General features: G+C 31.8%; 1 pseudogene; it reads left to right on the forward strand.

The window, feature by feature from the left end:
- Positions 1-1,317: 1,317 nt before the first annotated feature.
- Positions 1,318-4,409, forward strand: LOC121408830 (annotated as a pseudogene).
- The last annotated feature ends 2,127 nt before the right edge of the window (positions 4,410-6,536 follow it).

Here is a 6,536-nt window from a genome sequence, read left to right on the forward strand (position 1 = left end):
TTACCAACCTTCCAAAAAAAAAAATAAAACCGATATGTTGCATATGATTCCCACGTCTAAGATACATATATTTGTATCAAAAAATAGATTTTGGTCAAAAGTGGATTTAGCTCCTTTTGGAATCAAGCTCCTCATTTATGTGTATATTTATGTATACATGTATATTTATATTTTTTTCATTTTCAATTTTCAATGGAAAAGCAACGGGAAAAGTAAAATGTGCTATCAATATTTATGCATTTTTTGTTTAATTTATAACTGTTATATGTTTATATATTGTATATATATATATATATATATATATATATATATGTTTTTTTTTTGGGGGGGGGGGTTAGACTGCGTCTCTTCCATTTCAAGATTGTTTTAATACGGAGACTGCACTAATTGAGTTCCTTCTGTTTTCAACCTCCTAAATACGAGAATCGTGACAATAATTATTGTACGTAAAAAGTTCCTTTATTTTCATCGCTTCTTTATAAAAATCTTTAAGAATTGATCTTGAATGCCAGATATTTGTCAAAATCTGGTTTAATTAATCTAAGATAATGGGATTGTCACATTTATCAAAATAAAAAGCAATAGATAAGGGAAGGTGGTGAATTAAGAAACCTGGATTCATCTCAGTTTGGATTAAAGTTCTTTTAACATTTAATGGACATTTTCATAATTAGGTAAAAAACAGATAAAATAAACATTTATATAATTACATTATTCAACTGCTTAATGTCGAAATGTACATGTATTGTGTTAATTCTTTTTATGTAATCAAAACACGATATTAAAACATCTTTAAAATGAAATTTCTACATTTTATGAAAATTTTCTAGAATGACGTTTCAAAAGTATAAAATATAGATATTTAAACAATGTGTTAATTTTAACGATGTCAAAGTGTATAGTATTATACACAATTTGAAACATTTGTTTTTTAATAGTTAATAATTATGTATAAATAATCCTGTTTGATTCGTTTTTTGCCAACATCATACCGATAATCCTATAAAAGAATCATTGTATTACAAAATATGTTTGAAATCTTGTTGTCTGATGTTATGTGAAGTTTTTGGGGTGTTATTACAAGACCATGTATTTTAATATGGTATTAACGTTTTACCAAAATATTAACTGTAGGGTGTTTATCCGAACATTTTGAGACATTTTTTTCTGTTTATGTGCTACCTGGGATGTCGCTGTAATACATTCAACAAAAACACCGCACCGCTCTCGTGCGACCAAAATGTCGCAATCGGAACTGTCGGAACTTCTGTTACCTCTAATCACGTTTCTGTGCGACTGGCATTGTTCATTACTCTGAGTACTGAAACTTCTCAACCCTCACTGTAATGTGTCTATGTATAGTGATTCTCGATTGATCAAGGGAACTCGAACAGCCAGACTAAAGGAAATAGCAATACTGTTTGATCAATTCTAAGTCTTTTTATTCGATCATTATATTCGATTCTTTTTACATGTCTCAAGAACGACAGTTCGTGATTATCGCACTTGTTTATTCGTTGTCTATTTTCTTCTATTTGTTTTGCAAAACAAGTTTTCATCATCATACTTCACCTCAAACTCGTTCTAACGAGCCACGTCGGCTTACTACATTGCAACGCCGCGTTACAACACAGGAGATAACAATCCATGATGATGGCCAAGATAAAGTTAATTCTACAGTTCACTCTAAACCTCAAACCAGAGAGAAACTTGGTTGGACGAAAACTGTTCACTGGGAGTCAAAATTACATAAACACAACTACGGTATTCTTATCAGTCCGCTGAATAAATGCCTGCCGTCGGAAAACATAACGTTGCTCATCCTCATCAAGACAAGAGTGAGTGGTATAAAAGAGAGAAATGTGATAAGAGAAACGTATGGCAAAGAAATTGTGAAATATAATGTGTCTGCAAGGATTATATTCCTTCTAGGACAAGCAAATGAATATGATTCAAATGAACAAATTCACATCCACAAGGAATCTGAAATACACGGGGATATCCTTCAAGTGGACTTTATTGACACATACTACAATCTAACCATTAAACTAATTACGGGGTTCAAATGGGCATCGACATTCTGCAAAAATAGTTATTATGTACTGTCTACAGATGATGATTATATCGTCGACGTCGTTAATCTGGCCAAGGATCTCGCAACGAGTACATCCTCGACGTTTCGTTCAAACTTAGTCCTCGCCGAGCGAGCGATTGACTGGGTTCCACAACGAAATCCTGGCGATAAGTAGTACACTCCACCCGAATTATTTTCGGGCAAGAAATGGCTTCCCTTTCCTCGTGGATACGGGTATATCGTTTCCAGAGAGGTTGCACACCTTCTGTACCAAACCTCTCAGAAGATTGCTCCGCCAGTACCATGGGATGATGTTTATTGTGGTATACTTTTACATTCATTGGCGATACAAATGGAAGATATTATTTCTTGGTTTAGGTCCAATCATATTCATGAACCAATAATTGCACCATTGAAGGCCACAGACCACTACATAATCATGACTAAGATGAATGCTATGAATATCTGGAGAGCAGTTCAAAGCAGATACCAAAAGAGAGGGAGCGTAAATGAAAGTATGTAAGATATCAAAATGTGAGACAAAAAACTTAGCCTGCACGTTTTCAAAGTTTAAGAAATATCTATGTTGGCAGGAATAATGGTCATTTTCTTACTCGGCAATGAACATGTTACTGTCTCCATTTGCATAAGCACTACAATCAGAAAATACCGAGGTTTTTTCTTGATCAAAGCTCATCATGTACTCTGCCCCCTTTCCTTTTAAATGTATTTAATTCTGTTCTTTTATTCCTAGCAAATTTGGAAATTGTCTTGCAAGAGGCAACATTATAGACCTTGACCATTGTTATCAATTTGACCGTTGTTAACTTCCGTGTTGTCTTGATAGTGATATTTTATTTTTGTTTTAAAGTTCTCGATTTTTTTTTATAATCATAAACCTTAGGATGCTTCTTGAGCTTTCATATGCACGGGTGTAAATCTCTGAGGTATTGGGGGAAATTTCCCCTATTTTCGAAGTTGGAAAGCATGTAGAACCAACCCTACAAAGACTTTTAGATTCAGAAACGATATTCCTTTCATTCAACAAGAGATGGATACTACTGTTAATGCATGGATTTATCATTAAATGCAGTTAGTGTTTTCATTGCCAAATTTGCTTTCTAAAAAAGCAAAATTTCTTCGAGCGGTCGCTTCGCTCCTCACTCAATCGATCCTTTAAAAAATTGTTTGATGTGATTTGATTTAGTTGTTTTTCTTTTGACGAAAATCTTATTTTAATATAAAACAGCATTAATAAAACAAATACATTTTGTAAATAAATCAGACATATACATCAACATAAAATCAGTTGCAGAAAATGCATTGCAATTGAAGGCAAATTTGCTTGAAAACATATGACATTATAATTGTATATAACCATATTACGAGCGGGATGGATGAATTGGAATTATTCAATTGTCAATTAAGTAAAAAGAAAGAAAATCAAACAAGCACTTTTTTTGATATATATTAAAAAAAACACGATGGTAATGGTGAAAGTGAAGATGATGAAAATTATGATGATGGTAGTGCTGGTGGAAATAATGATGACGTTGTTGATGGCGGGTTAATCATTAATGGTTTATTTTGAAATGATGATGGTGGTAGCATGCAGTAACGGGGAATTATAATAGGTGTTGAGCAGTCAACCTATAATACAGTTTTCAATGCTCTAGTCTGTAATGTTTGCAATCTCTTATAATTTGTTTGGGAAGTTTTTTCCCCATACAGTGGAACAGTAATCAAATTATGACTGAATAACAGATTTGTACAAATTAATAGCAGTTGATTTACTAATAGTGGGTGTTATTCTTTTTAGTGAATAGAGATTTTTCACAACTCTCGATTTAACATGGTCTGTTTGTTTGTTCCAATTAAAGCTTTCATCAATGTAAATCCCGAAATATTCACAAACGTTTACTCTAGTTGATGACAACTACATCAACTGTCATATTTGTTTACTACCAATTACCATTGCTTCTGACTTTTCTAAATCTTTATTCAGCTTATCATATATATTCAGTTGGTTTGTGTCTATAAAACAAAATGCAAGTGTCATCAGCATTGAGTGCCAAATTACTATTTTTTAATTGGGAAGATCATTTGAATATATTGAAAACTTAATTTGGCTTTCAATCAGCCTTGCTGACGTCCCTAATACCAAAGGTTATACCATTTACTTCAGTATACCGTTGTCTATCAACCCAATTTTTTTATAATGAATTCATGAAAATTATTTTCTTATTTATTAATCTGCGTAATGGCATAGTGGAAGTTGTTGTTTTAAATGCTTGAAAACTGGAAATTGTAAGCATTATTTTGAATACGCATTACAATGTTTTTTTTTTTATAGTAGAGCGGATAAGTTCCAAAAATCACAACAATTGTGCAAATTTTGATTGAAGCATAAAACTTTCACAAGTATTAGTATATGCCGTAAGATTTATATAAAAGATGGGAAGTAAATTTATAAATGCCATTTTCGGCCGTTACCATGGCAACGGATTAATTTCTCCAAAATCACATACATTCCCATGTGAATGATAAATAAACATGATACAAATGACCAAAATGATAATTTTCAGGCTCCCAATTCAATACATATGAAATTTAGAAATATTTAAGATCACTAAGATAGTTCCAATTGGTCCGTTGCCATGGCAACGGGTTGTTTTTTCCCCAGAAAAATAATAATTTTGATTAAGAAAACGTTATAGAATTTGATTAATCTTTAATTTTCCCTAATTTTACAGTGCTAAACAAAGACATTTTGGTTGATAAATGTATAAAGTATATTTCAGGCTATGGCCATGGCAACCAAATAATTTCTAATTTACAAAAATAGCATGGTTGACAAACCAATGGACAGGTGAAAATACAATTGGAATAAGTTGACTTAATCTGTATGCTTAAGTTTTGACCCCCTCATTTGACCCCCAAAATACAGAAAGTGTTCTGCAGGAGTTCTTTGTAAAGATGAAAAAAGATATGTTGCTTTGGTAATGCTTGAACTAAATTATAAAAACAATGTTGCAAAGGGCCCGTTGCCATGGCAACAGCTTAATTCCCTCTAAAAAGGTAAAAAAATATGGATAAAAATATAGAATACTATATTCATCATTCCATTTTCCCTCATTTTAAGGTACTATTCGAGATATGTTTGTGACTAAATTTATTAATGTAACATCTTAAGTCATTGCCATGGAAACCAGATAACATCTGATTTAGAAAATAAATGGATGACAAGTATGTATGGACAGGTAAAAATACAATGAAAATTAACTTTAAATACATGCATAAGTTTGGACCTACACAATTAAATTCCAGGGGAAGTAATACAGTGAGTGTTCTGCATGAACGAATTAGACTGATAAACATTGATGTTGCCTTGGTAATACGTGAATTCAACGATAAATATTAATGTTCCAAATGGTCTGTTGCCAAAGCAACGGATCATTTAGCACAAGTTTTGATTAAAAAAACCAGTAGAATCTGTAAAAGCTAGTGCCATGGCAACCAAATTATATGTTATTTACAAAAAAATAAGAATTTGGATGACAAGATTATGGACAGGTGGAAAATACAATTACAAATAACTTGATATGCGAAAGGTTTGGCCAGTCATTTATTTTTAACAAAGATTACAGTGTTTTGCATTATTTCATTAGAATGATGAATTTTGAGGTTGCCTTGGTAATGCTTGAATTTAATGATAATTATCAATGTTGCATGGCAACAGCTCATTCCCCCCCCCCTCCCAGAAAAGTATCAGCTTTGGTAAGCAAAAAAACATTGTAAAACCTGATTTTTCTTTCATTTCCCCTAATTGTAGGGTGCTAAACATATATATGATTGTTGTTAATATATAAATAATATAATAAATGATCTTCAGATCATTGCCATGGCAACCAATTAAGATATCATTTTCAAAACAAAAAAAATAACAGTTGAAAGGATAATGGACAGTTGGAATGTACAGTGAAAATGTATTTAATCTACATAAGTTTTGACCAGTCATTAAGTTTTGAACAAAAATTGCAATATGGGTTCACTATAGCATGATGAAAGCTTGTTGATGCTTGAATTTAATGATAACAATGTTTGCAAATTTTTTTTTGTTGCCATGGCAACGTATCATTTTATTTCCCAGAAAATACAATTTTTGAAAAAAAATACCTTGTAGAATCTTATTTTTCATTCATTTCCACTAAGTTTAGGGTGCCAAACATATACGTACATGTTTGTGTTAAATGTATATCATCTTAAGGCATTGTCATTGCAATACAATAACATTTGATTTACCAAAAGAAATAACATGGCTGACAAGATAATGAACAGTCAGAAAATACAATAAAATTGACTTAATATGCATAAGGTTTGACCTACTCTTCAATTTTAAACAAAAAAGTACTTTAAGTGTTATACATGATTTCACGAGGATGTTGATTTGGTAATGCTTGAA

The sequence above is a fragment of the Lytechinus variegatus genome, chromosome 1, assembly GCF_018143015.1.
Source record: "Lytechinus variegatus isolate NC3 chromosome 1, Lvar_3.0, whole genome shotgun sequence".
NCBI lineage: Eukaryota > Metazoa > Echinodermata > Echinoidea > Temnopleuroida > Toxopneustidae > Lytechinus > Lytechinus variegatus.